We start from the raw sequence: 9,313 nt of genomic DNA, 5'->3' as shown, positions 1-9,313 counted from the left end.
CCCCCCTCTCTCTCTCCCCCCTCTCCCTCACTCTTTAAGTCTCCCTTTCGAACACACTCGATCTCTCTCTGAACCGACTCGTAATCCTTGTCTTCCGAACCGATCTGCTCTTCCTCCTATGCTTTTCCGAACGCACTTGCTCCCACCATCCGCTTCCAGATCCCGCTACCTCTCCCCTCGCGCTCTATCCTACCAAATATCCCCTAACTTCAATCCCTTACTTCTCTCTCCTTTTCCTCGCCCCAGCCCTTTTCCTCCACTATCATACTCTCACACCCTTCCCTCCACTCCCTCTCTCACCACCGTTCACTATCTCTCACACCTCTCTCTCTCTCTTCACTTTCACTCTTTGCTCTGCACACTAACTGTCGACCACCTTCTCACAACACACCGGAAACGGAAGTCCAAATACTTTATATTAACTCAGAGAAAGTGTTCCTTATTTCTCAACCACGTATTCGCGACGCATACTTTCCGCGGAAAAGACGTGGAAGCTCGGTCCAGTGAGCGACTCGTGCATACGCCCCGCACCGCCGAGCGAACATTATTTTGGTCCTTCGAGCCAAATGCTCAAATATCCGTGGCCTCAGTGAAGTGGCGGTTTACAAGTTCGACAGAATTATCGTATTGAGACATCCATGAGTGCTCGCTCACGACATGTAGCCTCGCACGTCCGGGCACGCCATAAACCAACGGCAAGCATCAGCTTGTCGGGAATAGCAGCATCAAGCATCCACGAGGCTCGTGCTCACTCACGATACGTAGTCTCGTACGTTCGGCTACGTCATCGACCAACGGCAAGCATCAGCTTGTCGGAAACATCAGCAAGCATCCGCGAGGCTCGTGCTCAGCCACGACAAGCATCCTCGCACATCCCAGCCAGCGTCGAGATGCCGGCAACCAGTGACCGGTTGCGAGCGGGAAATCCAGCATCCACGCGGAAGTCGCTGCTGCGCGCCAGCTGAGGAGGTTTCCATCTTCAAGGGAAGCATCTTCGAGGAGAGCATCTTCGCCGTGCCAGCATTCAACCGAGGGGCATCTACCGTTTCATCAACGCGTTCTTTCATTTGCGCGCGTATTAAGGTAAGAAAAGCTAAAATTTCCGCTGCCAACCAGAACTCTCGCGTCTTCGCCGCGCATACGTATTCGTATCTTCGTTCAACATGACTAGCGAATCGAATCTCGCCGATCTCAAGCGACAGCGCACAACGATAAAGAGCGCGTGTATGCGAATCAGAACGTACGCGGTGTCCATTAACGTTATTAATCCGTTCATAGCAGCACAGCTCGAAGAGCGCAAACTAAAATTAGAGCATTATTGGTCGGAATACAATGTGGTGCAGTCGCATATCGAATCATTACAGGAAGCTGAAAGTGTAGATCGAACGAACATCAAAGAAGTTTTTATGCTGTATCCGCCAAAATTAGAGAGATTTTGTCTCCCGCGCTGACGACGCGACCCTCCATTTTTCCCCATCCTCCTAAAGTACTCACGATTCGGATGTGTCACGCGTTCGTTTGCCTAAACTCAATTTCCCGACATTTTCCGAGAAATACGATGAATGGCTTCCATTCTTCGACACTTTCAACTCGGTCATACATTCCAATGCTGCGTTTAGCAATAGTCAGCAATTTCAATACCTGCGGGCGTCACTTACCGGTGATGCGCACGACATAATCAATTCATTAGAAATTTCAGACGCAAATTATGAGGTAGCTTGGTCTACCCTCAAACAACGATATGATAACAAGCGTGTTATCGTGCAAACTCACGTCAAAGCCATGATGGAATTGTCAGCCATGGTGAAAGAAAATTTCGGTTGATTTACGAAAAATATCAGACGGTGCCACAAGCATTGGCATGCTTTAAAGGCCCTCAGGCGTCCCATTCAGCACTGGGATGACCTTCTTATCACTACTCTGAGTTCTAAACTAGATTCGATTACATTGCGCGAATGGGAATCTTCGTTAACGGGTAATAATTTGCCGTCCTTAAAACAATTCTTAGATTTCATTGCTCATCGGTGTCAAGTCCTCGAGGTTACGGGTAAATGCAACAACATAACCTCAAAGAAATCCGATGCAAAATCACAATCAGGCACTAAACGCCAATCCGCGTGCGCGGCCACTGTCAAGCCGAAATGCCATTTTTGTCAAGGCGAACACGCCATCTACTATTGCAAAGACTTTGTGGCATTGCCGGTCGCGCAAAGAACTTCGGAAATTCGTAGTCGCAAGTTATGCGTTAATTGCCTAAGATCTTCCTCTCACACGTCGAGCAAATGCGCTTCAGGATGTTGCAAGATTTGTCGCGCTAAGCATAATACACTGCTTCACGCAGCCGCGACCGCGGTGTCTTCATCAAATAGTGCCGAGAGTAACGATTCGTCAAAGGTCACAAGTTCTCCGTCGATGGTAGCTACACACGCATCGGGAGTCGTCAATAGTGATCAAGTTATATTATCAACAGCCGTAGTACAGGCTTACGATAGCAAGAGCTCGCTCAGACCCTGTCGCGTATTGTTGGACTGCGGCTCACAGGCAAATTTTGCATCACGGAGACTCGTCAAGGCGCTTGGTTTGAAAACGCGACCATTAAGCGTATCAATCTCAGAGGTCAACGGAACGGTCGCCGCATTCAAGTAACTCAGGGTTAGGGTTAGGTTAGGTTACAGTCGCGTTCAAGTTCGTTCACGACGGTGATCGAATGCATAGTTGCGGACCAGGTAACTGATAAAATCCCAGCTTTCTCTTTGAAGCGTGACATGTTCGAATTCCCGCGCAATATTCAATTAGCCGATCCGCAATTTTATTTATCAGCAGAAATTGACTTGTTGATTGGAGCGGAGCTATTTTGGAATTTATTATACGTCGGGCAAATAAAATCGTCGGACAAACATCCGACACTTCAGAAAACGCGTTTAGGATAATGGATCTTGGCAGGTCGTTTAGTCAGCGTTACACAATCAAGTGCCAAAATACATTCGTTTCATGCCTCCGTCACGAATGCTCAATCACACGATCAAGTTAGCCGATTCTGGCAAATGGATGACGTATCCACCGGGACAAATAGCTGCACTACAAAGGAAAGTATTTGTGAGCACCATTTTTTGGACAACGTATCTCAAGATCCTGGGAGAAGATACATAGTTAAGCTCCCGGTTAAAGAGGAGGTGATCGAAGAGTTTGGGGACTCGCGAGACGTCGCCTTGAAGCGTCTGAAAGGTCTCGAGCGGCGTTTCAAACGCAACCCCGAACTTAAGATTCAATACACGAAGCTTCTCGATGAGTATCTCTCGTTAGGGCACATGCGTCGAGTGGACCCGGTTCCAACCGACGAGACGACATCGTTTTATCTTCCTCACCATTGTGTCTTCAAAACAGTTAATGAGGCATCAAGGATTAGAGTCATCTTCGACGCATCATGTCGCAGCAGCTTCGGTGTTTCGTTGACGCGCTTTTGGTGGAACCGGTTGTTCAACGAGGGGGTGATCCCGATTGATTACGGCTCGATTGGACACCACCAATCACAGCGACCGGTGCTTAGGAGCTTTGTAGTCTCAAGCGCTGTGAGTGGCTCGTGTCCAATTGAGCCGCGTCCAACTGGGTGCCACCCCGGCAGATATTGGTGCACCCATCTCAAACGTCCTTGCAAAGGATATTATGACGCGCTGATGTCGATACCTATGAGTTGAATACTGTTACTTACGGCACCGCCTCTACTTCATACTTGGCTACGAGGTATCCCAAGCACCTGGCTGAGCAACATACGTCGCAATATCCCCTTGGCTCCATGTGCGTACGTCGGGACTTCTATGTTGACGACTTGCTCACCGGGGCGGATACGATTGAGGAATTAAAGGTAGTCAAGGAAGAAACAGTACAATTACTGAAACGGGACATTCCAGCTGAGTAAATGGGTCACAAATTGCCCTGGGCTGCTAGAAGCTAGCGATCGTGGGACCTGGTCAACATCAGTGACGATGCTGTCGATTCATGCATTCTAGGTATGCATTGGAATCAACGCGACGATACATTTCAATTTTTTTACAATTTTGAGGCGACTGATTTCGTCTCTAAACGAATCATATTGTCGGAAACCGCCAAATTGTTCGACCCATTTGGTCTTTTGGAACCTGTTATTGTCATCGCAAAGCTCATCCTTCAGAAATTATGGCAATCCGATGTTCAATGGGACGAGTCCGTCCCTTAAAACATTCATACGCGTTGGCTTGCTTTCAAGACGCAGAGATTATAAATCAGCTGCAAATTCCGCGCTGCGTCAAACCTATTTCCGACCTACAAACTGTAGAAGTCCACGGGTTCTGTGATGCTAGCCAGACCGCTTATGGCGCCTGCGTATATGTGCGCACTAAACTCGGCTCGGATGAATATCATTCTACGCTGCTATGCTCAAAATCGCGTGTGGCCCCTTTTAAGGCCGTATCTTTGCCACGGCTTGAGTTATCCGCTGCCTTGTTACTAGTGCGCTTGATAGACAAGGTCAGGGAATCTTTGGACTCACTGCAACCCCATATATATTTATGGTCGGACCAGAGAGGAACCTGAGAGAGGCAATGCCAGCCTAAAACCTGTAACCGCAAAATACTGCCGCGCACTACTGCCCTCTGACAAAGTGGAGGTAAACTACATAGCTCTGAGAGTAATACGTCCACTTTTCTGAGGGTAATACGTCTACTTTTCAACTCGAGATGATAAATTGATACTTGTTTCGTATAATCGTGCTACATTCACAAATTGTGAATCAGAAATATTAATCTCTGCAATCTTACATGCGCGTGACGTTTATTTCGCTTAAAAGTATTAACATTAAGGTTATATTATATTTTTACAAATGTGTTAATATTTATATTTTAAATAAACTATATACATATGAATTAAGTTGTATTTCAAGCATTTTATTTTTATTAGACACATTTTTGTTTACTTTATTTGTTATTATTTTCTTATTACAATACTAATAAAATTTGAAAAATATATAATGACAAAATTAATCTAAATAACTTTTGTGTATAAGTACTTTAAGTATTTAAAATGCAATTATATTAAGTGTCATTGCGACGCAAGAATTAGGTGTTTTGTAAATAAACGAATAATATATATATTTTGTTAACAATAAAATAGATTAAAAGACCCGGTAAAAAATTTTTCATGCATGAATATGTATAAATATGTATAAACATACTTAACACGCATAAATAATTATATATTCATTAACATATATAATTATATATGAAATATGTCTATACATGTTCATACATCCTTTTTTCTTTTATAAAATTTATACTTTTTAGTGTAATAAAAATAATAATAGTAATGTGAAAACATTAAAAATAATTAAAAAGGTAATATTTTCGCATGTTTGTTTTAGAAAAAATCAAGTTTGAAGAAATAATGTAAAATAATTACTTACGTATAATTACATATAAAATTATGCATAATTATGTATGAGCAATTTTTTTTACATCTTTCCAAACTTGTTTTTTTCTAAAACAAACAATCCGAAAATTATCCCTTTAATTATTTTTTATGTTTTCACGTTACTATTATTATTTCTATTACACTAAAAAGTAATTTTATAAAAGAAAGAAGGATGTATGAACATGTATGGACATATTTCAAATATAATTATACATGTTTATGAATATTTATGCGTGTTTATACCGAAACATTGGTGATGATTGTGCTGTGGTGCATCGACGACCTTTTATGATTTATAAGGTATTAATAAATCGAAGGCTTTTTTCTTTCAATATTTAACAGATAAGTTAAGGAAAAATTGTCAATGTGAGCCAACACAAGATGTTCCTTTGTGAAATATCTGTCATATATTATCTAGAGTATAAATTACAGACGTTTCGACATTATTATATTGTGTCCTCTTTAAATTCTAGATAGTTTAAGACTTCCGATAATAAATTTACCTCATAAATGTGTGTAAAGTAGTAAGATGGCCTTTTTAAAATTTTGAATTATATTTCAGTTTTCTTTTTCACTCACAAATTCAATTATTAATTTATATTTGTAACATTCTGTTGCTTAATTAATTTTTGTAATTATTTATTTGCAAATTCTACAAACATACGTTAATTTTTCCTTTTGAGTTAACAATTCGCTTATTAATTGATATATATATTTTTTATCGTTATTGATTAATCTCTATATTTAATGAATTGCAATTTTGACGAGGGTGGATTATAAATTGCTACATAATGTTGAGCATAATTTGACACGTTTAAAAAAAAAAAAATTTTACTGCGAAATCCAGATTTTAATTTTGACGCATAAACTTTGGTATTAAAAATTTGTTTCAAACTACAACAATAATTTACTGTTCTTATATTTATTGTATCTATGACTGAACATTATACATATACGAGTATGTTAAATATGTTACATACGTAAGATAGGTTAAGATCAGCTAAGTAATAAGAATGTACTGTCTTTATATTTTATATTTATTATGACTTAATGTTTATCGTTAATGCGACCTTTGTCAATTTTAAAATTTCATTAGACATACTCGTCACTCCAGATAGAATGGACGAAGTTTGAACAAAGCTACATCGATTGTATTATAAAATGTTATTTGAGTTTAGTGTGAATATTAATATATTATTCAAGGTTTGATGAGATTTGGCGATCGTGTGGGTGAGTTACTCGTTATTTTAATGGATGAATTCAAATATCTTATATATATAAATTTAAAACAGATAACACTACAGTTTTGGCAACCTGCGAGTGGCAACTCTACATCGAACGATCGTTGAAATGTTATTTGGTTAAGAAATTTGCTGATGAAGATTCCAAAGAGAATCGAAACGTTCAAGATGTCAATATTTCAAATAAAGATGAGATCAACACATCATATGAAGTAACAAATTTTATTTATGAAGATTTATTGCGCACCTTCGCTCGCGCCGACTCTCATTAGCCCACATTTAGGTTATTTTTTGGTATTTTGTAAATAATATATACAAACAAAATTTTTAAGTAAAATATAGAATGTTCTAAATGAAGTATATGTTTGAGTCTGAGTCTTACCTTCAAAAAATTTAAATAAAAAATTAATAGTTATCGATAAAATGTAACTAAATAAAGTTAAAAAGTTAAGAATTTAAAATGTAACTAAGTTAAGTTAAAATTATTTAACTTTTCAACTTTTTAACTTAACTTTTAGCTTTTTAACTTGGCACTACCCAACCTTGCAAATAATTGTTTACTTACTTCAAGAAGAACCTTACTGGACAACAGCTATGTTACTGGACTAATGTAACACAAGATTGTAATCAAACTGCGCCTTGAACCAAAAGATTTTTATTTCTTGCAGATTTTCGCCGGGCGGCGAGTTACCGTGCCTTCAACCTGTCCAATTAAGGTTATATAGTATATACACATAATTGTTAGAACTCGGTCAGGACAGGTTGAAGGCACGGTAATTCGCCGCCCGGCGAAAATCTGCAAGAAATAAAAATCTTCTAGTCTACTTTAATCTATTATTAATCAGGGCCTCCCAACTCCCCTCTTGTAAACGCGGTACCACCGTTAGTGGTGCCCTCAGCTTATGACTCCCGGAAAAGCAGAACTAATATTCAATATGGCCGCTATATATATAGGTTGTCATGGCATATATATATCATATATAGGGTGTCTGATCCAGTTTGATCACCCGCAATCAGGATGCACTACAAGATCAAGCGTTTTATAAGCGAATCTACCGAAATCGGATCAGACAGAGAACCTGGATCAGACACCCTATATCTGCTTTTCCGGGAGTCATAAGCTGAGGGCACCACTAACGGTGGTACCAGGAGTTACGAGGCCCTGTTATTAATAACGTGGAAAAACCGCGATATGAGGGACGTCTGGAATCGACCATGGAATGGAAAATCACGAGTGCTACGTACGCGGCTATACTCGACGCCTCTGAATCTAAAGGTTTCTATTGGAGGAACTAAAGCCTTGTGTTCACGATGCTAGAAATCGGTCCGAGATCTCGGATAGAGAAAAAATTAACAAATCACATTTGAACAATTTGATCACATGACCATTGCGATTGGTCAATTCTTTCTTCATCCGAGGTCTCGGACCGATTTCTAGCATCGTGGACACAAGGCTTAATAGAAATATTACGGAAATAGCCGATTTCAGAATGAGAATGTACTTAAGTACGTCTTTGCCAAGTTGATCTCAAATCAAATAAAACTTACTTGAGCAAAATCTTCTTCGTGAAGATCGTCTTATTTCACAACTATATGAAATATATCAATCTTAAGACGATCTTGATTGAATAAGATTGACTTGGGCCGGTATTCATAGTCGGGTCTTATATTTAAGACCGTCTTAAGTACAGTCTTAAGATGTCATGAACCAATCAGAAGGCCGCATTAGCGACTTAAGACATTAGGGTATATCCACACATACTTGCATAGCCGCATAAACATATGCATAAAGAAAATTATCCAATTGCAGTTCTCTTTTAAAGTCGTACATAAAGTGTGATTGGATAATTTTCTTTATGCATACGTTTATGCGGCTATGCAAGTTTGTGTGGATATACCTTTACTTAAGACGGTATTAAAATAAGAACCGATTATGAATACCGGCCTTGGTCAAGATTAACTGGTAAAGGTGCAATAAAGGTCGATCCTCTTAAAAATCGATGAAATTATGCTCATTCAACGCGTTTTTCCATAAAACGAAAGAATCTGGTAGAAAAAAGCGCCTCTCTGCCCCGTGAACCGAGATATTAAGCGTTAAAGTTCACGACTATTCAGGTTAGAATATCTGTCATACCGACTACGTGTAGTGCTACAAGTATGCCTTCTTCATGCTCTTTGACTTCATGCGCATGCGCTTGGTTTCGTTTCAGTCAGAGTGCACGAAATTTGAAATCAATGCTATAAAATAAATTAAACGTATGTAGTAGTGCTTAGACAGTGTCCGCTTGGAATATTTGTAACCCATGTAGACAGTGGGGTGTGTAAACAGTAATGCTTGGATTCGGGCGGTTACGCCGCCCGAACAAAATATAAGTATCATATCCTACCCGCTTGGGGCCTAACCTCCTAGAAGTTACAGCTGAGACAGTGTCCGCTTGGAATATTTCTAATCCATGTAGACAGTGGGGTGTGCGAGAACAGTCTTTTTAACTAGACAGTAAAAAAACCGTTCTCACACCCCACTGTCTTCATGGGTTAGAAATATTCCAAGCGGACACTGTCTAAGCACTACTACATACGTTTAATTTATTTTATAGTATTGATTTCAAATTTCGCGCACTCTGAAACGA

Source organism: Trachymyrmex cornetzi, unplaced genomic scaffold, assembly GCF_001594075.2.
Source record: "Trachymyrmex cornetzi isolate Tcor2-1 unplaced genomic scaffold, Tcor1.1 scaffold394, whole genome shotgun sequence".
NCBI classification, from domain to species: domain Eukaryota; kingdom Metazoa; phylum Arthropoda; class Insecta; order Hymenoptera; family Formicidae; genus Trachymyrmex; species Trachymyrmex cornetzi.
The sequence above is the reverse complement of the archived record's forward strand: the minus strand, read 5'-3'. Positions refer to the sequence as shown.